Source organism: Castor canadensis, chromosome X (genome assembly GCF_047511655.1).
Source record: "Castor canadensis chromosome X, mCasCan1.hap1v2, whole genome shotgun sequence".
NCBI classification, from domain to species: domain Eukaryota; kingdom Metazoa; phylum Chordata; class Mammalia; order Rodentia; family Castoridae; genus Castor; species Castor canadensis.
The window spans coordinates 132,165,150-132,188,202 of NC_133405.1; the positions used below are offsets into that span (position 1 = coordinate 132,165,150).

A 23,053-nucleotide genomic window follows, 5' to 3' on the forward strand; every position below is an offset into this window, starting at 1 on the left:
GAAGAAGCCATCGTTTCTTGTCTGGACACTTGCAAAATACCATTTGCATATGCTCTGTGGAATAATTTTGGCACTATTCATACATATAGTGACACTTGGTCACTATAATAATTGAAGACACTGTCAGTTTTGACCTGAGCCACAACAAACAAAACATGGTGAGATGAAGGTTGGGGCCACAATCATAACTAACCTTATTTTTGATGGGCAGAGGTTCTGTGTTGTGACTTAAGCCCTACCATCATGTAACTGAATGCAAATTGTGTTCTATGTTAGGCTGTTATGGGCTCACTGTCATGCTTGGCCATCCTCTGTAAGAGACTTCATTACAAATTAATTTGGTAGACAGAATTCCAAGATGGCGGCTAGAGGGAGGAAGCAGAAAGCGTGCCTCCTATAGTGAAATCTTGGAGAGACACTGGAGACACACCTTGCAGGCAAACCACCAAGAAGAGGCAAAATTTTGACCCCTCCACACCTCCAGCCAGAGCAGAGAATCTCCATTTCATGTTAAACGGAGAAACCAGGAGGGTCCCTGGGCCACCAGTTGCCCATTCCCAGAAGGCTTGGGAAGATGTGGACAAGTTGAGCTAAGCATTACATGGTACTCCCACAGACAACCCTGGGCCAGATCAGCATAGCCCCCTGGACAGACCGACCCCCACCCAGGGAAAAAAGAGAAACTGAGTAATAACCAATAAGAACAGTAAAAACATGTTGCAAAGAGGGTGGGGCACCCTGAGTGCTGAAGAGGGAGGGAGGGGAATCCTTCAAGAACTGTAAATAAACAAGCCAGGCCTGGCCGGCGAGACTCTGGCGGGAGCAGGGCTGTGCACCCAGAAACCAGGAGTGGGAAAGCTTGTAAAAACAGGCATGGGAGGAAAACTCCACAGTAGAGGGGGGAGACCCACTTCCCACATGAGCTGTAAACAAACACGCAGGCCTGAAAAAGAGGGTGCAGTGTCACCTCCCCCAGTGTGCTTGGAAAGGGGAAAGCTTGTAGCAGAGGCTCTTGCTCGGGAGAACTCTGAGCAAACAAACCTGCAGGGCCAGGTGAGTGCTAAGCTCACCCCAGAGATCTGCATAAATAACGCCTCCAGCAACAGCAGGCTGACAGCAGTGGGCAGGCAAGCCACAGCTGCAGATACCATTCTCAGAACTGTCTCCAGACTCTTTTTTTTTCTTTGTCTCCCTACCTTTGATGAGAGAACAACTGAATTACACTTGCAAGCTGAAAAACTTACTGAAACTGTATTGCATTTGAACTTGGGACACTTTGTGGGTTTTTTTTTCTAATTTTTTTTTGTGCAGTTTTGTTCTAATTTTTGCGACCCCTTTGATGAGATAACTACAGAACAACATCTGAGGCACCATCTCCAGGATTGGAGACTGAGGGACGAACACCAAAATTATTAAGACTGAAACTTCATTGCATTTGAACTTGGAGATTCATGAAACTAGTTCCATGTATATCACCTTATACCAATATTAACTCAAAATGGATCAAGGATCTTAATATCAGATCACAAACTCTAAGTTGATACAGGAATGAGTAGGAAATACTCTGCAGGTAGTAGGTATAGGTAAGAACTTTCTCAATGAAACCCCAGCAGCACAGCAACTAAGAGATAGCATAGATAAATGGGACCTCATAAAACTAAAAAGCTTCTGCTCAACAAAAGAAATGGTCTCTAAACTGAAGAGAACATCCACAGAGTGGGAGAAATATTTGCCAACTATACATCAGACAAAGGACTGATAACCAGAATATACAGGGAACTTAAAAAACTAAATTATCCCAAAACTAATGAACCAATAAAGAAATGGGCAAGTGAACTAAACAGAACTTTCTCAAAAGAAGAAATTCAAATGGCCAAAAAACACATGAAAAAATGCTCACCATCTCTAGCAATAAAGGAAATGCAAATTAAAACCACACTAAGATTCCACCTCACCCCTGTTAGAATAGCCATCATTAGCAACACCACCAACAACAGCTGTTGGCGAGGATGTGGGAAAAAAGGGACCCTCTTACACTGTTGGTGGGAATGTAAACTAGTACAACCACTCTGGAAAAAAATTTGGAGGCTACTTTAAAAGCTAAACATTGATCTACCATTTGATCCAGCAATACCACTCTTGGGGATATACCCAAAAGACTGTGACACAGGTTACTCCAGAGGCACCTGCACACCCATGTTTATTGCAGCACTATTCACAATAGCCAAGTTATAGAAACAGCCAAGATGCCCCACCACTGACGAATGGATTAAGAAAATGTGGTATCTATACACAATGGAATTTTATGTAGCCATGAAGAATGACATGTTATCATTCACTGGTGAATGGATGGAATTGGAGAACATCATTCTGAGTGAGGTTAGCCTGGCCCAAAAGACCAAAAGTCATATGTTCTCCCTCATATGTGGACATATGATCAAGGGTAAACACAACAAGGAGATTGGACTTTGAGCACATGATAAAAGCGAGAGCACACAAGGGATAGGTAAGACACCTAAAAAACTAGATAGCGTTTGTTGCCCTCAACACAGAGAAACTAAAGCAGATACCTTAAAAGCAACTGAGGCCAATAGGAGAAGGGGACCAGGAACTAGAGAAAAGTTTAGATCAAAAAGAATTAACCTAGAAGGTAACACACATGCACAGGAAATTAATGTGAGTCAACTCCTTGTATAGCTATCCTTACCTCAACTAGCAAAAACACTTGTTCCTTCCTATTATTGCTTATACTCTCTTCAACAAAATTAGAGATAAGGGCAAAATAGTTTCTGCCAGGTATTGAGGGGGTGGGAGGGAGAGTGAGGGGGTTGGAGTGGGTGGTAAGAGAGGGGGTGGGAGCAGGGGGGAGAAATGACCCAAGCCTTGTATGCACATATGAATAATAAAACAATAAAAAAATAAAAAATTGATTTGGTACATGCATAACACTATCTGTGTTCATGGTTTTATTTTAGGACCTTGTATCATTTTAGGACTTAGTTATAACACCTGGATAATTGCAGATGTCCACAAACAAAGAATTTTAAGACAACTTTTACTCTTCAAGAATGTTGGAAAATATAAGCTTCTCTTGATGAGTTATTATCTACATCTAAAATTATGAAGACCTCTAATAATTGCTAATAGCATCATCTCATATATTTTAGTATGTGTTGTAACTTAATGTGAAGTCTGTTCTGGGAAGATTGCATGCATCTGCTTACTTAAAATATTGTTTAGTGAAATCATTTATATGTTAGTTGCAGCTACTTATTTTGGCTTTCTTTTCTTCCCATGCCAATTGTTCCTATTTTAGCCTGCCTCGTTTTCCCCATAAATTTCTCTTTACCTTAACCTTAAGGAGTCATTAAGGGGTAATGTTTATCTTTTATGACTCTTTTCAGTTGATAAGAGGCATCAGCCCTGCCTAAAAAGAGACTGACAATTGCACCTGATTTAGTGAAGAAGTGACACGGCAAAACAGTCCTTAGACTGTCAGAATGGGATGATAGTATAGTATGGTGTGGGTTTTTTTTGTTGTTTTAAAAGAAATTACATGAGAGAGATTAGAGAGGATAGCACCCCATTAAAAGAATATAAAGACTAGCAGAATAGGTATATCAACATTAAAGTAGTTATTACTATTTTTTAAACCAAGAGTTCCCAGAAAACCGTGAGGTTAGAAGATCCTTAATGCTGGGTATTCAATTAGACAGAGCATTGGTCTGGCTGTGGAGATCCTTCAGGACTGAGGAGATATTGAGTTATTTGGAAAATAAACACAGCATGCAACCTTTATAAGCCCACAAGTGCATTCCTGAATATCAATAAGAAGATTGAGGAGTATTTTATTTTTGAAGAACATTTTGTTTTGTTAATTTTATTTTTAATTTAGGAGAGAACTATCACAGGCTGTGTCACTGAATGCTTTTAGAGTAAAGATGGTGAGACATTTTATGTTATATTTTTAATTTTATTAAAGGAACAAAAACGGGGCTAACTGATCATACCACCAGAAAATAGATCTTGTTTATTTGTGATGAAATATTGCATGTTGTTAGTAGGCTACATTCGTAAGGTCTTTATCTATTGTTCTAACTAGGGAATTGTGATAGTACATTTTCCTATCCAATATAGTGGTGCACAGGGCCATTTGTTGTCACATAATTATCACATTTTGTCAGGAAATTTTCAGTGAGGGTTTCTACATCCCTTTAGTGGTGTTTTTTATTTATTACAAGTGTGATTTTGTTGTTTTTAACATGATGGGGTTTTCTTGCCTAATTGGATATTGTGAGAATTAACTAGATGTAGTCATTTAAAAGTTTTTAATATTTTTAAAGTAATTATGGATGTCAATTTTTATATTAGATGGTTACACAGATTTTAAGGCTTTTTTAAATTTGATGGCACATATATTTTGAACCCTGGTTATTAGTTGTGAGCCTGAGTGATTTCTTTCTATTTTTATGATGTTTTTAATAGGCTACTTTATAAAGTCATGGACAGCTGAGTTTTCAATAGTTATATATTTTAGAATATTATTTTTAGTTTTGTTAGGTGAGGGAATTGATTTCATGTTATTTATTTATTATAATAGGCCTTTTGCCTATAACTTCTACTTCGTAATTGTTTAATAATAGTATATTTAAGTAGATGTGGTCTGCTTTTAAAATGTTGATGAAATAGTTTTAGATAACTGGATTGTTTTTAAAGTGTCTGGATATGTTTATTTAGATATGAACAAAAATTGAAAGTTTGTATCTAGAGAAATGTAGAAGAATGTTTTCTAAAAGAAATTAGTAACACTAATGAAGAACCGTTTGTATGTCCTTGAACTATTAGAATTATAGACTGCAAATAGGTGCTATATCTTTAAGTTTTGTATATATTTCTAATTGTTATTTGGTTTTAATACAGGGAGAATAGGTAAGTTATAATTCAATTCACAAGGTACCAATAATCTAAATTTCAAAAACATAGTAATTAAAGAATGTGGTTCTGAAGTAGATTTGAGATTAATAGTACATTGTTTACATGAGGGAATTGGGAGGAGTTGTTTTTAAGTAAATGACAATAGGCTGAGTTGTTATTGTTTTTTTAGGCGTTTTTGTGTTTTAGAACAGAGGATTTATTTTTGTTAAGGACTTTTGGGAACTATATGAATTTTTTAAATATTGGGGACTTTTTAGGGGTATCAGGAATGACATAGATGGTTGATACTTAGATGTATTGTGGCCCTTTTAAAGTAGTTAATATATTTGAGTCTACTACTGGAGTTGGACATTTTGGTAAAACAAGAAATTATTGTAAGAAATTAATTTTTTTATATCTGTAGGTTAGGAGAGGAGTATATCTTTGATCTTTAAGGTTATGTTGAGACCCTTTTTTGTTTTGTATAGTTCTTTTAAATAGGGGGTCTAGGAATTTAGTTAAGTTTATCATGATTTTGATACATTGAGAAATACCTGAAGCGTTTTAATAAAATATTTAAAGCTGATTGTTTGGAACTCAATGGAGGGAAACCTTGAGCATCTTTAGCCTTTAAGGTCTGCCACCTCAGGTAATGATGACACTGTCTCTCTAGAAAGAGGGACATTTTTTCAGGGAGGGTTGTTTTCTTGGCAGATGGAGTATGTGGGTTATATGACCCCTTTGTTGTAATTAGAAATTTGGTGTCTCAGCTTTTTATATATACAATATTTTAGTGGGTATTAGTCAAATCCATTTTTGGAGTTTTGGGGGGTCCTTTGTGAAGTCATTTAACCTTTGTGTAAAGTTGTTGATTTTTACTTTTATAACAACTCAAGTTGAAATCATGAATTTTTTTTATTTGCCTACATAATATTATAAAGGGGTTTCATTGTGACAATTACATATTTGTGTACAGTGTACTATGAACAGGTTCACTCCCATTATTAAATATATTTGCCTATCACCTTACCCCTTTATCAAACAGTATTTGATGGGATTCATTGTGCTATCTATGCATTTAACATACTTCGATGCTCTTACTCCCTGGTTTTCATCCCTCACTATCCTTTCCTTTCCTCTTTCTGCTGAAATCCCAGACAGTCCCACTCTTACACTTATGTCCCATTGTTATTGTCATCATCATAATCCTCATTGTAGGCTAGGTTGTACATATCAGCAAAAGCGTATGATATTTTGGATTTTTTTTTTGCAGTACTGAGGATTGAACTCAGAGCCTACACCTTGAGTCACTCCACCAGCCCTTTTTTGTGATGGGTTTTCTTCTGAGAGAGGGTCTCATGAACTATTTGTCCAGGCTGGCTTTGAACTGTGATCCTCCTGATCTCTGCCTCTTGAGTAGCTGGCATTACAGGCTTGAACCACTGGTGCCCTGCTCAATATTTTTGGATTCTGAGCTTGGCTTCTCTTGCTCAACATGGTGATCCCACTTCCAACCATTTTCCTGATACAACATTCATTCTCCTTTATTGGTGAATAATATTGCATTGTGTATACATTACATTTCTTTATCCATCCACTGAATGTTGGAAAACTAGGCTGATTCAGAGCTTGCCTACTGTAAATAGTGGTATGATAAATGTGGGTTTGCAGGTGACATTATTGTATGTTTATTTAAACTCCTTCATATTTATGCCATAGCAGGGTCATAAGATTGATCTATTTTAGTTTATTGATGAACCTCCATACTGAATTCCACAATGGTTGCAAGTTTCCATTCCCATCAACAGTACATGAGGGTTGCTTTTCCTCCACAGTCTCCTCAACATTTGTTTGTTTTCTTGGTGGTTGCCATTCTGACTGGGGTGAGATGGAATCCCAGTATAGTTTTGATTTATAGTTCCTTTATGGATAAGGATATGGAATATTTCTTCATATATTTTTAACAATTTGTACCTCTTTTGAGAAGTGTCTGTTCAATTCATTTGCCCATTTATTAATTCAATTATTTGTTATTTGGTGTTTTATTTTTTTGAGCTGTTTGTATATTCTGGATATTTATCTTTTATCCCCTGGATAGCCCAAAGTTTTTCCTCCCATTCTATGGATTGTCTCTTGACTTGGGTAATTGCTTGCTTTGAAATGCAGTATCTTTGTCAATTCTTATTCTACTTTCTTGGGCAATTGGAGTCATGTTCAGAAGAAATTTGCCTGTCACTATACTGTCTCACATTTTCCCTACATTTCTTCCAGCACTTTCAACTTTTAAAATCTTACATTATGGTCTTTGATCCATTTTGAATTTATTTTCATAGAGGTAAAAGATAGTGGAATAGTCTATTTTGGTCTTCTGTACATCCACAACTAGTTTATTTTTATTTTTTTTTTGGTGGTGCTGAGGCTTGAACTCAGGGTGTCATGCTTGCCAGGCAGACACCCTTTCCACTTGAGCCACTCTGTTAGCCCTTTCTTGTGTTGGGCATTTTCAAGATAGGGTCTCATGAAACATTTGCCCAGGCTGGCTTTGAACCACGATCCTCCTGATCTCTGCCTCCTGAGTAGCTAGGATTACAGCAGTGAGTCTCTGATGTCCAGCCACAACCAATTTTCCTGGATAGTTTCTTTTTATAATTGTAGTTGAAAATTGGGACTGTTTATTTGTAAAACTTGGATATTTGCAATTTGCCCTTTTTAAACTTTTATTTTTTAACTTCATTTTTAAATAAAAAATTTAAATTATATTTTGGTTGCCAAAATCAGTAAAGGGCAGATTATTAATTTTTGAATGGAGTTTGAGATCTCATGGCCTCTTTTTGTAATTTGTGATCAATATTTGGTGTGATTGACTAATGAAAGAACTTTTAAGATGTTTTTCTCATTTTTTTGACTTAGGGTTGAAGTTAGCATATTTTGTGAGGCTTTGTTAACTACTGTAGGATCAGAGTAAAATTTTTATTTCTTAGGTGTGCAAATTTCAAAATACTTTATAATTAATGGTGTTATATATTTATTGTTTTATGTTTTTAATTGATCAGGTTATGATGTAACTTCTTAAGTTGAAATTAGTACTTTTAAATTGATAATCTTAATTCGGATCCATCTTGGGATCCATAATTGTTTTTACTGGTTCGTTTGCCTCTTTTACCCAAAAACAGTCAGAGGCCTATGTCCACATTTTGTGTTTCATTTTAGCATTATACTCAGCTGAAATTATGATATGTAGTCTGTTTAGGTATTTCAAAAGTGGTAGTTATAGCTTTGAGTTTATTTACAATTTTTTGTGTCATTGGAATATCATTTCAGCAGGCTTTATATGTACTTATATCTTTTATAAAAGAAGGAACATGTATATGTGTTTTTAGGAGACATAGTTATTTGGTTTTGGATGGTATGAATCTTTCCTGTGGATTGGTTTAATAGAGAATAACTATTAAGGAAGAGTAACAGAACTGAGGCTGACAAGCTGTAAGAGAGATCAGGAGGATAATGGCAGTTTAGGGGAGAAGACCTATGGCCAAGACTGGTGAAGTTGTCAAAGACCTTGGAGAATTGGGGGTAACTGACATAGAGGGAGTAGTTGTTGTAGTAGCATTTTTCTTATGTTTTTATAGTTGTTAGGATACTTGTGTTAAAGGAGGTCTTTTCAGAGCTCTTTCTTTTTTTTGTGATACTAGCTATTGTCCCCAAGGTCATGCATATACTAAGCAAATACTTGAACACTTGAACAAAGTCACCAAGTTCCTTTTTGTTTTCTATTTTGTTTTTGAATTAAGGTCACTCTGAGTATTAATATGTGTTTATAATTAGCAGGAAACATTTAAACTAGTCTTTTAGTGACTTTTTTATTTATTATAGGTTCAAGTTTTTGGTTTTTACATAAATGAGTATTCACACTTACTTGGCCTATAGTGGAAAGTAAGTGGATATAAATGATCATTTTAAAGTTGATAATATTTTGAAAGTATTTTTGGCTGTTATTTTGTTTATCACATGTGGGTGTCGAGATTTTAACACGTTTTTAACTTGAAAGTGCATAAGTTTTGAACCCAGGAAAGTAATTGTGAGCCTGAATGATTTGTTATGTTTAGGATGTTGAACATTATTAATAGTCCATTTTGGAAATAATATTTTACTTTATATTGATCAACTGAGCCTTTTAGAATATTATTATTTTCATTTAAATTTTTGATTTGTGAGCTTATAGTTTAACATCATTTATACACTACATTATGGCTTTTTGGCTAAGATTTATGATATATCATTCCTTATTCATAGTATCTTTTAATAGATGTAGACTGTGGATCATTGAGGCAATATAGTTTAAGTTTACTGGGCTGCTTTTAGTGTATTCAAATATGTTTATTTAAAAGTAAACAAAAATCAAGACTTCGGATAGAGGAAAGTAGGATAATGTATTTTTTAAATGAATAACACTTAGCCAAGACTGTATGTAGGTATTTGAACCAAAATATGATAGAGATTAGGGACTATGTGGTGAATAGGTCCTATTTTTTTAAGTATGTGTAAGTTTTTGCTTGTTATATAATTTTAATACAGCCAGAATAAGTGAACTATTAAGAGGATTGGTAAAGCACCAATAATCTAAATCTCATGAACTTACTAATTAAACATTCATTTCAGATTTGGGGTTAACATGATGCTTTTCCTGTTGGATGTGAGGACCTTTTAAAGTAAATGGTAATAAGGTGAAATGTTATTGGGGTCTTATGTGCTTCTGTGTTTGAGATCTGAGAATTTATTTTTGAGGCCTTCTTGGGCACATTAATTTCCTTTTTGTTGGAACTGAGATTTGAACTCAGGGCTTTGTGCTTTTAAAGCAGGTGGTAAAATGTTTGAGCCATGCTTCCAGTCCATTTTGGAGGTGGGGTCTAGTGAACTATTTGCCAGGGCTGACCTTGAACCACAATTCTAATCTTAGTACCCCATGTAGTAGGATTACACATATGAGCTACCACCTGGCATTTTTTTTATGTTGGGGACTTATAAGGGCTCTCAGAAATGACAAAGAGTGACAGATATTAACATGTATTGCGGACCTAAAAGTAGTCAAATTATTTTTACCTTTTTTCCTTCTATAAAATTGGAGAACAGTAGGGCAGAACAGTTTCTGCAACGGGGAAGTATGTCGGTATCAGTGGGAGGGGAGGAGGTGGTGGGAAAAGGGTGTGGGAAGGTGAATGTGATGCAAATACTGTGTATACATGTATGTAAATGTAAAAATGATACCTGTTGAAACTATTCCAGGAATGGGGGAAAAAGGGGTTAAAGAAGAGTGTGTGTGGGGGGGTTGAGTTCAAGTATGATATATTTGATACATTGTAAGAACTTCTGTAAAAGCCACAATGTACCCCAATCCCACAACAATAAAAAAAAAAAACTAGACTTCTATTCCAGATATGGGAGACAGGGGAATAAAGGAGAATGATGGAGTGGGTGAATTCAACTGATATATTGCAAGACCTTTTGTAAATGTCATAATGTACACCCAGCACAACAATAATAACAATAATAATAATAATAAAATTTTTAAAAATTAAAAAACTAGCCAAATTATTTTTGCCTAATAATCGAGTTGGCCATTTTTGTATAACAACACATTTTAGAGATAAATCAAGAGAGAGGTGTTTATGCCATCTTAGTTGTATACAAAGTATTTTGAGTAAGTCTCCCCCTCTGTTATTTTCCCTTGAACCCCTCTGTTCTACCCTCCTTTTCAAATAGTACTTGATGGAGTTCGTTATACTATTTTCATGTATAAATGTAATGCATGTTACTTATCTTCACACTCAGTACATTCTTTTTTCCCATGCTCCCTCCTGCTGGTGTCCACAGAGCATCCTCCTGTAATACTAATATCCCATTATTATTATCTTCCTCATCATAGCAGGCATAGAATACATATATGAACAAAAACCTGTGATACTTGCCTTTTTGAGTTTGGCTTGTCAATTGCAACACGATGATCTACAATTCCATCCATTGTTATGCAAATAATTTCATTCATTTCCATGGGTGAGTAATATTCTACTGTGTATATATGCCACATTTTCTTTATCCATTCATCAGTTGTTGGGCACCTAGAGTGATTGTACAGCTTGGTTATTGTGAATATTGCTGTAATTAACATGAGTATGCAAGTGTCTCTCTTGTATGTTGATTTATAGCCCTTACATGTATACATAACAGAGGGATAGCAGGGTATTATTTATACAAAAGGGTGTATTTTTAGTTTTTGGAAGACCCTCCATACTGATTTCCATACTGGTTATAGTAGTTTACATACCCATCAACAATGTATGAAGTTTTCATTCCCCTTCATCCTCACAAGCATTTGTAGTTAATTTTTTTCTTGAAGATTGCCATTATGACAGGGGTGATAAAGAATCTCAATGTAATTGTGATATGTATTTCTTTTATGGATAAGGATGTTGAACATTTCTTTATATATTTATTAATCATTTATACTTCTGCCCATTTATTAATTTAATTGGATTGTTTATTCTTTTGGTGTTTAGTTTGGGGACTCTGTACATTTTGGGTATTCATCCTTTATTCACTGAATAGCTGTGAAAGATTTTTTTCCCATTCTGTGGGCTGTCTCTTGACTCTGGTAATTGTTTCTTTTGATGTCTAGCAGCTTTTTCATTTAATTCAATCCCTTTTGTCAATTCTCATTCTTATGTCCTAGTAAATTGGAATCATGTTCAGAAAATAATTGCCTATACCTGTATCTTCTAGTGTTTTTCTGTAATAGTTTCAAATTTCAGATGTTACATTAAGATATTTGACCAAGTGTGACTTGATTTTTTGTCAAAGGTGAGAATTAAGGACTAGTTTCATGTTTCTACATCAAGATAAGCAGTGTTTTTAAAGTTATTTTTCATAAATATATTTAAACTTATGACTGTGTATTTATAAATATTTGGGTGTCTTCTTTGTTGTAATTTTCCAATTTTTACATGTAATTGCTTTTTAAAATAATATTTTGGTTGTTATCACTAAGAGACAAGTTATTAATTTTTAAATACAGTGTCAGGATTCATTGCCTCTTTTTGTGATATGTGATATATACTTGGAGTTGACTGATTAAAGATAGGCATTTTTACTCTGTCCTTTTGTTGAATTAGAGTTGATGTTCATGTATTTTTTAAGGTGTTTGTCAGTTGGCTTAGGGTCACAGTTTATTTTATATTCCAACTGTGCTATATTTTAAAAAATTATTATAATTAGTGGTCTTATTTATTATTTGTTTTTAATTGGGCAGGTAATTATGGATCTTTTTAGGTCTGAAATTAGTATGTTAAATTAATAATTTAATTATGTTGGTCTTGAGATACATACCTGTTTCAATTTGTTCGGCTGTTTGACCTGAATATTTGTTGTTGTTGTTTGTTTGCTTTATTTTGCAAAATGGGCCATAACAATATGCAGAGATCTGGAACCATGAGTGTAGCAAAAGTTCACCTCAGGTGTGAGTGATTGTCTGGTTGACATTGGCAAAGTCCAACACAGAGGTGAAAGGTAGAATTGCTGAGGATTATAAATACTCCCCATTCTCATGATGATAAGGATATCCATAGATACTGCAACTTCAGTTTTGAAGCAAAGTTTAAAGCTTTCCTTCAATTGGTGTTCTCTCTTCCGGGGGAGAACACAGATGGAAGCTGACAGGCTTAACATGTGCTGCAAATGGCTGGAGAAAGTGTCCTAAACAGAAACCCAGCTCCTTCAAGGTCTATAGAAAATAGTGGGAGGAGGAAGAAAGGAAAGTGCATGGGAGAGACTTTCTCCTTCAGATGAGTAGGAAAACAACACTTAAAGTTAGTCCTTTTGATATGCTTCACTAGCCAAGACCTTGAACCTCCCCTCACATAGTTCTTCCTGTTGTGCCTTGACATTGGCCTTTGTTTTTCTAGGTGCCCTACTGTGGAGAGCAGATTATGAGAAGCCTGTGAGAACTGGACATAAGCAAGGTGAGAAGCAGCTCAGCTGCTTTTCCTAAGATGTTTATCTGTCGGCTGAGATAGGCACAGCCCTGGTCACAGAAGATGAAATGCAGAACAGCTGCTTCTAAGTTGTTTACATTCAGAGAAGCAGGAACACAGATTTCTCCTATTACAATGTCATGCTGTCCCCAAGAATCCCTGCTGCATGCTGTTTACCACTGGGTATAAAAGACTCCCTGAAGGAGGATGCTGGTTTTTTGATGGGGAAGGCTTTTGGCCTTAGGGTTTTGGGCCTTTTGGCTTTTTGGTGTGGAAGGCTTTTGGAAGGGAAAAGAATTGCTGAAGGGAAATTGCTAAAAAGGGGTTGGGTTGATAGAGTCTGCACCAAGAACTTTATACATAGGCTTTAGAAAAGCTAAGCTAAAGAAAAGCTAAAGAGAACATGGGACAGAGCAAGTCTAAGGACCCAGATTTTAAGAATTATGCTAATGCAGTTTTTAGACGCAGCTGTTGTTGTTTGCAAGTCTGAGCACCAAGGCGTTAAGAAAGCTAAAGAGAGAGCATGGGACAGTGCAAGTCTGGGGGCAAAGACTTTAACAGAGACTATGCTAAAGAAAAGCTAAGAGAAAACATGGGACAGAGCAGGTCTAAGGAAAGAGGTTTTTGGGTTTTTTTGCCTTTTACAGTGCTAATTTTATTTTATTTTATTTTTTAATTAATTTATTTTTTATTATTCATATGTGCATACAATGTCTGGGTCATTTCTCCCCCCTGTCCCCACCCCCTCCCTTACCACCCACTCCGCCCCCTCCCTCTCCCCCCCACCCCCTCAATACCCAGCAGAAACTATTTTGCCCTTATCTCTAATTTTGTTGGAGAGAGTATAAGCAATAATAGGAAGGAACAAGGGGTTTTGCTAGTTGAGATAAGGACAGCTATACAGGGAGTTGACTGGCATTGATTTCCTGTGCGTGTGTGTTACCTTCTAGGTTAATTCTTTTTGATCTAAACTTTTCTCTAGTTCCTGGTCCCCTTCTCCTATTGGCCTCAGTTGCTTTTAAGGTATCTGCTTTAGTTTCTCTGCATTGAGGGCAACAAATGCTAACTAATTTCTTAGGTGTCTTACCTATTCTCATACTTGCCTTGTGTACTCTCGCTTTTATCATGTGATCAAAGTCCAATCCCCTTGTTGTGTTTGTCCTTGATCTAATGTCCGCATATGAGGGAGAACATATGATTTTTGGTCATTTGGACCAGGCTAACCTCACTCAGAATGATGTTCTTCAATTCCATCCATTTACCAGCGAATGATAACATTTCGTTCTTCTTCATGGCTGCATAAAACTCCATTGTGTATAGATACCACATTTTCTTAATCCATTTGTCAGTGGTGGGGCATCTTGGCTGTTTCCATAACTTGGCTATTGTGAATAGTGCTGCAATAACATGGGCGTGCAGGTGGGGAAAGAGGTTTTGAGAAAGGTTTTAAAGAAGACTTTAGAAGCAAGATTTTAAAGAACTGTAAAGGAGTAAAGCCTTAAAGAATAAAGATAGAGAAAAGAAGCAGAGTAAATGAAGAAAAATAATAGAGAAAAGAAGCAATGAGAGTTGCTTCTTTCTGTCTATATATCCTGAGATCCCACTTTCTGTCTATATATCCTGTATCTTTTCTGAATCTCCAGTCGCCCCCAGTTAAGCCCAGTTAGGTTCAGTAATAACAATAGAGTGAGAGAAAAAAAGCTTGCTCCACTCTACTAAACTGAGAGCACAATAAGAGCAGAGACCTTGTCTGCCTTGTTCATTGAGCATACTTCCAAATCATTGTTCACATTTTGTTTTTCTTTTTAGAATATAGTCAACCGAAAATAGGATTTGTCATTTGTCTAGGTTAGACTAATTTTTAAAGCTTTGAATTTACTTATAATCCTTTAGAGTCTTTGGAGAATCAATTGAGGCCAGTTTTATATTGAGATACATGTGTTAAAGAAAAAGTAGCATGCAATTGTATTGCTATTTATTCATTGGAGTCATTTTTCAGGGAATATACTTGATTTTGGATGGTAGGAAGCTTTACTGTGTCTTGTTTAGTAAGGAATGACTTTATTTAGAGAGGGCAACTGAACTGAGGTTGATAAACTCGTAGTGAGATGGGATGAAACTGGAGGTAGGAGGAGTCCTATGGCCTGAATTGGATGAAGGCATAAGAAACCTTGAAGTAATGGGAGTGGCTGAGATAGTGGGAGTATTGAGTGTAGTAGGATTTTTTTAATTTGTTTTTGAAGTTGTAGGTGCTGAGGTGGAAAATGAGGTTTTATTTCAGGGTTCTTGCTTATTAGAATAAGCAAGACAAGCATTCTACCACTTGAGCCATTGCACCAACCCTTTTTGTTTATTTTAATTTTTTGTTAACTTCTCTCTAACTTAGCTGATTGGCCTCAAATTCATGGTTCTCTTGCCTCCACTTCCTGAGTAGTTGTGATTACAGTTGAGCATCACCAGGCCAGGCATTGTAAGGGCTCTCAAAAAATCAATTTCATTGGATTTCAAAATGTTACATTATTATGAGCTTTATATTGCTTTTTGATTTTATGGTCTTGGAATTATTTCTAAAAAGGTGTATCCATGTGATTTTAGACCTTTTAGATGAGTAATGTGGAGATTTTCATGGCACCAATATAAAAATTTCAAAAATTAAGTATTTCTAATTCTAATTCCTATTTTGTTTTGGCCTTATATGACACTGTTTTTCAGGAAGGAAATGAGAAAAGCTTTCAAAATGAATGACAAAAGGCTGAGTTCTTATCATTCTGTTAGGCATTTTTGTGTTTTAGACCTGAGGATTTATTTTTGATAAGATCTTTTGGGAATGTCATGATTTTTTTTTAGTTCATGATATTGCAATGACATATAATGGCCCATATTCACAAATATGTTTCTTAGACTAGTCAAAATATTTTTTGTTTAATAATCAAGTCTGCAATTTTGTTTAAACCAATTTTTGTGGGAAATTAAAACTTCTACACCTGTAGCTTAGAAGAGGTGCACATCTTTTGTAATTGAGGTTTTATTGATATATATGTTTTGGCATAGGTCTTTTTAGAAAAAGGTCTAAAGAATTTACTGTAGGCAAAATTATTAAGTCCCAATATATAACTGACTTTTGAAACATGGAGTAGTACCTCAGGTTTTTTTTTTTTGAAAGGAGAGCATGAATGTAGTCCCCTACTACCACAAGTTATGTGGTAAATTTTCCCACATTTGAAGAAATCACAGGGGTCAGCACATCTGAAACTCAATGGATAAGCCTCACCCTGGGAAAACCACCTTTATGATCATTGTATCTCCCCTATGAAGTAAGTATACCAGAGATTTTTAAATATGATATTGAAGGCTGACTTTTGGGTTGAATAGAGAAAGCATTGAAATCTTTATTCTTTGACTCACAAAAACCCTTGTTCCTTCCTATTATTGCTTATACTCTCTCTACAACAAAATTAGAAATAAGGACAAAATAGTTTCTGTTGGGTATTGAGGGGGTGGGGGGAGAGGGAGGGGGTGGAGTGGGTGGTAAGGGAGGGGGTGGGGGCAGGGGGGAGAAATGACCCAAGCCTTGTATGCACATATGAATAATAAAATAAATAAATAAATAAATAAATAAAAATAAAATGGATATGCTTTTTTTAAAAAAAAAAGAAATCTTTATTCTTAAAGTTCTGCTATTTCAGAGACAAATACATATATATGTAGTATTTTGTTGTTCCAATCATAAAACTTCAAATTAAAATTATTAATGTTTTAAGTGGATTTTGAGGACCTATTGTCTTTTTTTGTATTTTGTGATAGCTATTTCTTGTTGGCTGACTAGTAAATTGCATTTATAAAAGTATGTCTTGGTTTCTTGAATCAAGGTTGATGTTTTTATATTTTTTATGATTCTTTTCACTCGGCATTTTTATACTTCCCACCCCCTCATGGTTTTGTTTGCTTTCATGTTCTGTGTGCAGGATTCCTTGGAGGATCTTTTGTAGTGGTGACTTGGTGGTCATATATTGTTTTAGTTTCTGCTTATTGTGGAAGATTTTTAATGCTCCATCTATTTTGAATAATAGTTTTTCTGGGTAGAGTATCCTAAGGTTGAAGTTATTTTCTTTTTTTTAAATTTTTTTATTATTCATATGTGCATACAATGCTTGGGTCATTTCTCCCCCCTGCTCCCACCCCTCTCTTACCACCCACTCCACCCCCCTCACTCTCCCTCCCACCTCCTCAATACCTGGCAGAAACTATTTTGCCCTTATCTCTAATTTTGTTGAAGAGAGAGTAGGAACAAGGGTTTTTGCTAGTTGACATAAGGATAGCTATACAGGGAGTTGACTCACATAAATTTCCCGTGAATGTGTGTTACCTTCTAGGTTAATTCTTTTTCACCTAATCTTTTCTCTAGTTCCTGCTCCCCTTTTCCTATTGGCCTCAGTTGCTTTTAAGGTATCTGCTTTAGTTTCTCTGCTTTAAGGGCAACAAATGCTAGCTAATTTTTTAGGTGTCTTACCTATCCTTACCCCGCCCTTGTGTGCTCCCGTTTTTATCATGTGCTCAAAGTCCAGTCCCCTTGTTGTGTTTGACCTTGATCTAATGTCCACACATGAGGGAGAACATACGATTTTTGGTTTTTTGGGCCAGGCTAACTTCACTCAGAATGATGTTCTCCAATTTCATCCATTTACCAGCGAATGATAACATTTCGTTTTTCTTCATGGCTGCATAAAATTCCATTGTGTATAGATACCGGTAGGTTGTGTTTTCATTTTCATTGACTTCCAGGAACTTTTTAATTTTCTCTTTTACTTCATCAATGATCCATTGTTCATTAAGTAATGAGTTATTTACTTTCCAGCTCTTTGCAGGTTTTTGTCTTTACTTTTGTTGTTGAGTTCTAGTGTCACTGCATTGTGATCAGATAGTATGCACGGTATAATTTCTATTTTCTTATATTTGCTGAGACTTGCTTTGTGCCCTAGGATATGATCTATTTTGGAGAAGATTCCATGGGCTGCTGAGAAGAATGTATATTGTATAGAAGTTGGATGAAATGTTCTGTAGACATCATGTAGGTCCAGTTGATCTATTGTATATTTTAGATCTTGAATTTCTTTATTGATTTTTTGTTTGGATGACCTAACTATTGATGATAATGGGATGTTAACGTCTCCCACAACCACTGTGTTGGAGTTAATATATGCTTTTATGTCTTTCAGGGTATATTTGATGAAATTGGGTGCGTTGACATTGGGTGCATATAGGTTGATAATTATTATTTCCTTTTGGTCTATTTCCCCTTTTGTTAGTATGGAATGTCCTTCTTTATCTCATTTTATCAGTGTAGGTTTAAAGTCGCCTTTGTCAGAGATAAGTATTGTTACTCCTGCCTGTTTTCAGGGGCCATTGGCTTGGTAAATCTTCTTCCAGCCTTTCATCTTAAGCCTATGCTTATTTCTGTCGGTGAGATGGGTCTCCTGTAAGCAACAAATTGTTGGATCTTCCTTTTTAATCCATTTTGTCAAGTGGTGTCTTTTGATGGGGGAATTAAGTCCATTAACATTAAGTGTTAGTACTGATAGGTATGTGGTGATTCCTGTCATTTAGTTGTCTTAGTTGTTTGAAGGTTTGATTGTGTGTACCTAAATTGAGATTACTCTCTACTTTCTTGCTTTTTCTTTTCCTGTAGTTTGGTGCTGCCTGTCTTTTCATGGTTAAGTTGGGTTTCACTTTCTGTGTGCAGAATCCCTTGAAGAATCTGTTGTAGTGGTGGCTTTGTGGTCACATATTGTTTTAGTTTCTGCTTATCATGGAAGACTTTTATTGCTCCATCTATTTTGAATGATAGTTTTGCTGGGTAGAGTATCCTGGGGTTGAAGTTATTTTCATTCAGTGTCCGGAAGATCTCACCCCATGCTCTTCTTGCTTTTAATGTTTCTGTTGAGAAGTCTGCTGTGATTTTGATGGTTTTGCCTTTGTATTTTGTTTTTCCTCTCTTACAGCCTTCAATATTCTTTCCCTAGTTTCTGAATGTGTTGTTTTAATGATGATATGTTCTGGGGTAGTTCCATTTTGATCTGGTCTGTTTGGTGTTCTGGAGGCCTCTTGCATCTGTATGGGAATATCTTTCTCTAGATTTGGGAAATTTTCTGTTATTATTTTGTTGAATATATTATGCATTCCCTTTGCTTGCACCTCTTATCCTTCTTCGATGCCCATGATTCTCAGCTTTGGAGTTTTGATTGAGTCAGTGAGTTCTTGCATTTTCTTTTCACAGGTCTTCAGTTGTTTAATTAATAGTTCTTCAGTTTTTCCTTTAATTACCATTTCATCTTTGAGTTCTGATATTCTGTCTTCTGTTTGGTCTTTTCTTCTGGATTGGCCTTCCTTTTTGTTTTGCAATCCTGTTTTATTCTTTTTTCTGAGGTTTTCCATATCATGGTTCATTTTCTCTTTAATGTTGTCTATTTTTGTCCTGAATTCATTTATCTCTTTATTAATCATGTTCTCTGTTTCACTTTGCTCTTTATACAGTGGTTCTAAGGTTTCCTTTATTTCTTCTTTTGCTTTTTCAACTTCTCTATTTTTGTTGTCTTGGAATTTCTTGAGTGTCTCCTGTACATTTTGGTTGACCATAGCCAGTATCATCTCTATAAAATTCTCATTGAGTACCTGTAGTATTTCTTCTTTTAGATTATTCTTGTGGGCTTCATTGGGTTCTTTGGCATAGTTTATCTTCATTTTGTTGGAGTCTGTGTCTGAGTATGTGTTTTCTTCATTTCCCTCTGTTTCCTGTACTAATTTTTTGCTGTAGGGAAGCTGGTTTCTCTGTTTTTTCTGTCTTCCTGTCATTGCCCTTGGTATTGTTATTGTCCCTGTACTGTGTGCAATTAAGTATTTTCTGGCTTGTAATAATAGCACTAGTGATATTTAGAATGGAAGGGTGAGAAGAGATGGAAAGCAAAGAAGTTAAAGGAAAAGGGAAAAACAAATAAACAAGTAGAAAAAACCAAACCAAGAAACAAACAAAAAAAGTTTCAAAGATATAAACAGGGAGAGACAGTGTACTATTCAACTGTAAGCTGAAAAGGCATTAGAGAGACAGAGAGAGGATTGAAAAATAAAAATAAAAAAATGAAGTAAAAAAATAAGTAAATAAAATATATAAAATAATAAAAATAAAAATAAGTAAAAAATAAAAAAAAAATCTCCAAGTTCAAATGCAATTTTGGTGTTCATCTCTCAGCCTCCAATCCTGGAGATGGTGCCTCAGATGTTGTTCCGTAGTTGTCTCATCAAAGGGGAAAAATAAAGTAAACCAAAACTGCACAAAACAAACAAGCAAACAAAAAACCCACAAAGTGTCCCATGTTCAAATGCAATACAGTTTCAGTAAGTTTTTCAGCATGCAGGCGTAGTTTGGTTTATGTCTCCTCAAAGGTAGGGAGAGTGAAATAAAAAAAGAGTCTGGAGACAGTTCTGTGAATGGCTATCAGCGGCTATGGCTCACCTGTCTTCTGTTGTCAGCCTGCTGTTGCTGGAGGCGTTATTTATGCAGATCTCTGGGGTGAGCTTAGCACTCACCTAGCCCCACAGGCTTTGTTTACACAGAGTTCTCCTGTGCACCAACTGCTGCTACAAGCTTTCCCCTTTCCGAGCACACTGGGGGAAGTGACACTGCACTGGCTTTCTCAGGCCTGTGTGTTTGTTTACATTTCACATGGGAAGTGGGCCTTCCCCCCTCTCCTGTGGAGTTTTCCTCCCTCCTCCACTTTTACAAGCTTCCTGCTCCTGGTTGCTGCTGGGTGTGTGCCACCACTCCTGCCTTCTCTGGCCTGGCTTGTTTATTTACAGTTCTGTGAGGGGTTCCCCTTCCCCCTCCTTCAGTGCTCAGGGCTCCCCACCCTCTTTGCTACGTGTCTTTAGTGTTCTTATTGCTTATTACTCAGTTTCTCTTTTTCCCTGGGTGGGGGTCGGCCCATCCAGGGGACTATGCTGATCTGGCCCAGGGTTGTCTGTGGGAGTACTGCGTATTGCTTAGCTCACCTTGTCTGTGTCTTCCCAGGCCATCTGGGCACTGGCATCTGGCAGTGGCCCGGAGGCCCTCCTGGTTTCTCTGTTTAATGTGAAGTGGAGATGCTCTACACAGGCTGGAGGTGTGGAGGGATCAAAATTTTGCCTCTTCTCGATGGTTTTTCCTGTAAGGTGTATCTCCAGCGTCTCTCCAAGATTTTACTTTAGGAAGCATGCTTTCTGCTTCCTCCCTCTATCTGCCATCTTGAAGTTATTTTCATTCAGTGCCCAAAATACCTAACTCCATGCCCTTCTTGCTTTTAAGGTTTCCATTGAGAAATCTTCTGTGATTTTGGTGGGTTTACCTTTATATGTTATTTATTTTTCTCTTTTACATTCCTAAGTATTCTTTCTTTATTCTCTATGCTTCTTGCTTTAATAATAATATGCTGTGGGGAAGTTCTGTTTTGGTCAAGTCTGTTTGGTGTCCTGGAGGCTTCCTGTACCTAAATTGGCAAAATGTTCTTGCGGTTTGGGAAATTTTCTATTATTATTTTATTGAATATACTACAAATCCCTTTTGCTTGAACCTCTTCTCTTTCTTCAATACCCATGATTCTCAGGTTTGTTCTTTTGATGGAGTTTGTGAGTTTTTGCATATTCTTTTCATAGCTCTTGAGTCATTTGACTAACATTTGTTCAGTTTTTTCTTTAATTTCTATTTTATCTTTGAGTTCTGAGATTCTGTCTTCCACTTTATCTAGTCTGCTGGAGTGGTTTCCCACTGTGTTTTGTGTTTCTGTTTTATTCTCTTTTCTGAGGTTTTCCATATTTTTGGTCACCTCCTCTTTAATATTTTTATTTTCATCTTTAATTCATTTATCTCTCTATTTGTAGTGTCCTCTGTTTCACTTTGGTGTTTATTTAGGTCACCTCTGAGTTCATTTATTTGTTTCTGTGTCTTCTCATGTTCTTTATTTTTGGTGTCTTGAAATTTCTTGAGGACATCTTGTACATTTTGGTTAACCATGTCTAGTATGTTCTCCATGAAATTCTCAGTAATTTCTTGCAAGATTTCTTCTTTGAGGGTGTTTTTGTGGGCATCACTGGGTTCCTTAGTGTCATTTATCATTGTTTTCTTGGGGTCAGGAACTGGGTATCCATTTTCTTCATTTCTTTTTAAATCCTGTATTGATTTTTTTTTTGAGAAGAGTGTTTTTCATCCCTTCTTCTTCTTCCCAGCACTCCACTTGGTGCTATGCAACTATGTTCTTGATAGGCTAGTTGGTCATTTTAATTGCCTGTTTTCTTTCCTCTGATTTAATTTTTGTGTTGTGACTGTCTTGGTTGTTAGCTAGGTTGGTGTGCTATTTCTGTCCCTGGCCTGGAGGTGTAATTTAGCAATAACTAATTCATAGGTTTCATAGGTTCAATGCTCAATCAGTTGTTTATATATTATTTAGAAGACCCCTTGGTGATATTATCTATAAACCGTGGGAGTTAGGGGATTAATGTTTGTTAGGTTAGATATAGATATTTGGGAAATTGGTTAGGATGGCACTAAAAAGGGAGGCAGGAAGTGGGGTGGGTAAGTGGGGGAAGTGATGTGGGGAGTGCTGGGTTTTGTGGCCCTTGTGTGTGTTTGGGTGTATTTCTGTCAATATGGTGTAGGGTGCTTGTGTAGGGGATTGCAGGGGGTTGGGGTTATGTAAAGTTGGTACAGTAGGTTGGTCAGCAGGTAGTGAGTGTGTAGGAGGGAGGGTGGTGTGGTGACAGGTTGGGGGAGGATGAGAGGAGGAGATGAAGGCAAGGGGAGAGAGTGGGTGAGAAGGGGCAGAAAGAGTAGTTGGGAAGGACAACAATGGATTGTAGCACAGGAGAAAGAGGAAGAGTGAAGGGGGTGAGAATAAGGATGAAGAGATAGTGATGGTGAAGTTTATATTACAGAAAGAATAAAGGAAAGTAGGAATAAAAATTAAAAATCCACAATAATAAAACAAACAAACAAACACAACAGAAAAAAAAACATAATAAAAAACCACCAGGTTCAGGAACAATAAAATTTCAGTCTTAGTTTAAGTTCTGGAGTTATTCCTCTGGCATCC

The 23,053-nt window shown here is 36.3% G+C and overlaps 1 non-coding gene across 1 annotated transcript; it reads right to left on the minus strand.

Annotated features, from left to right (window-relative positions):
- Positions 1 to 16,096: 16,096 nt before the first annotated feature.
- LOC141419968 (U1 spliceosomal RNA) lies at positions 16,097 to 16,260 on the minus strand. Its single transcript, XR_012444694.1, has one exon. It is a non-coding gene; the product is annotated as a U1 spliceosomal RNA (small nuclear RNA).
- Between the last annotated feature and the right edge of the window lie 6,793 nt (positions 16,261 to 23,053).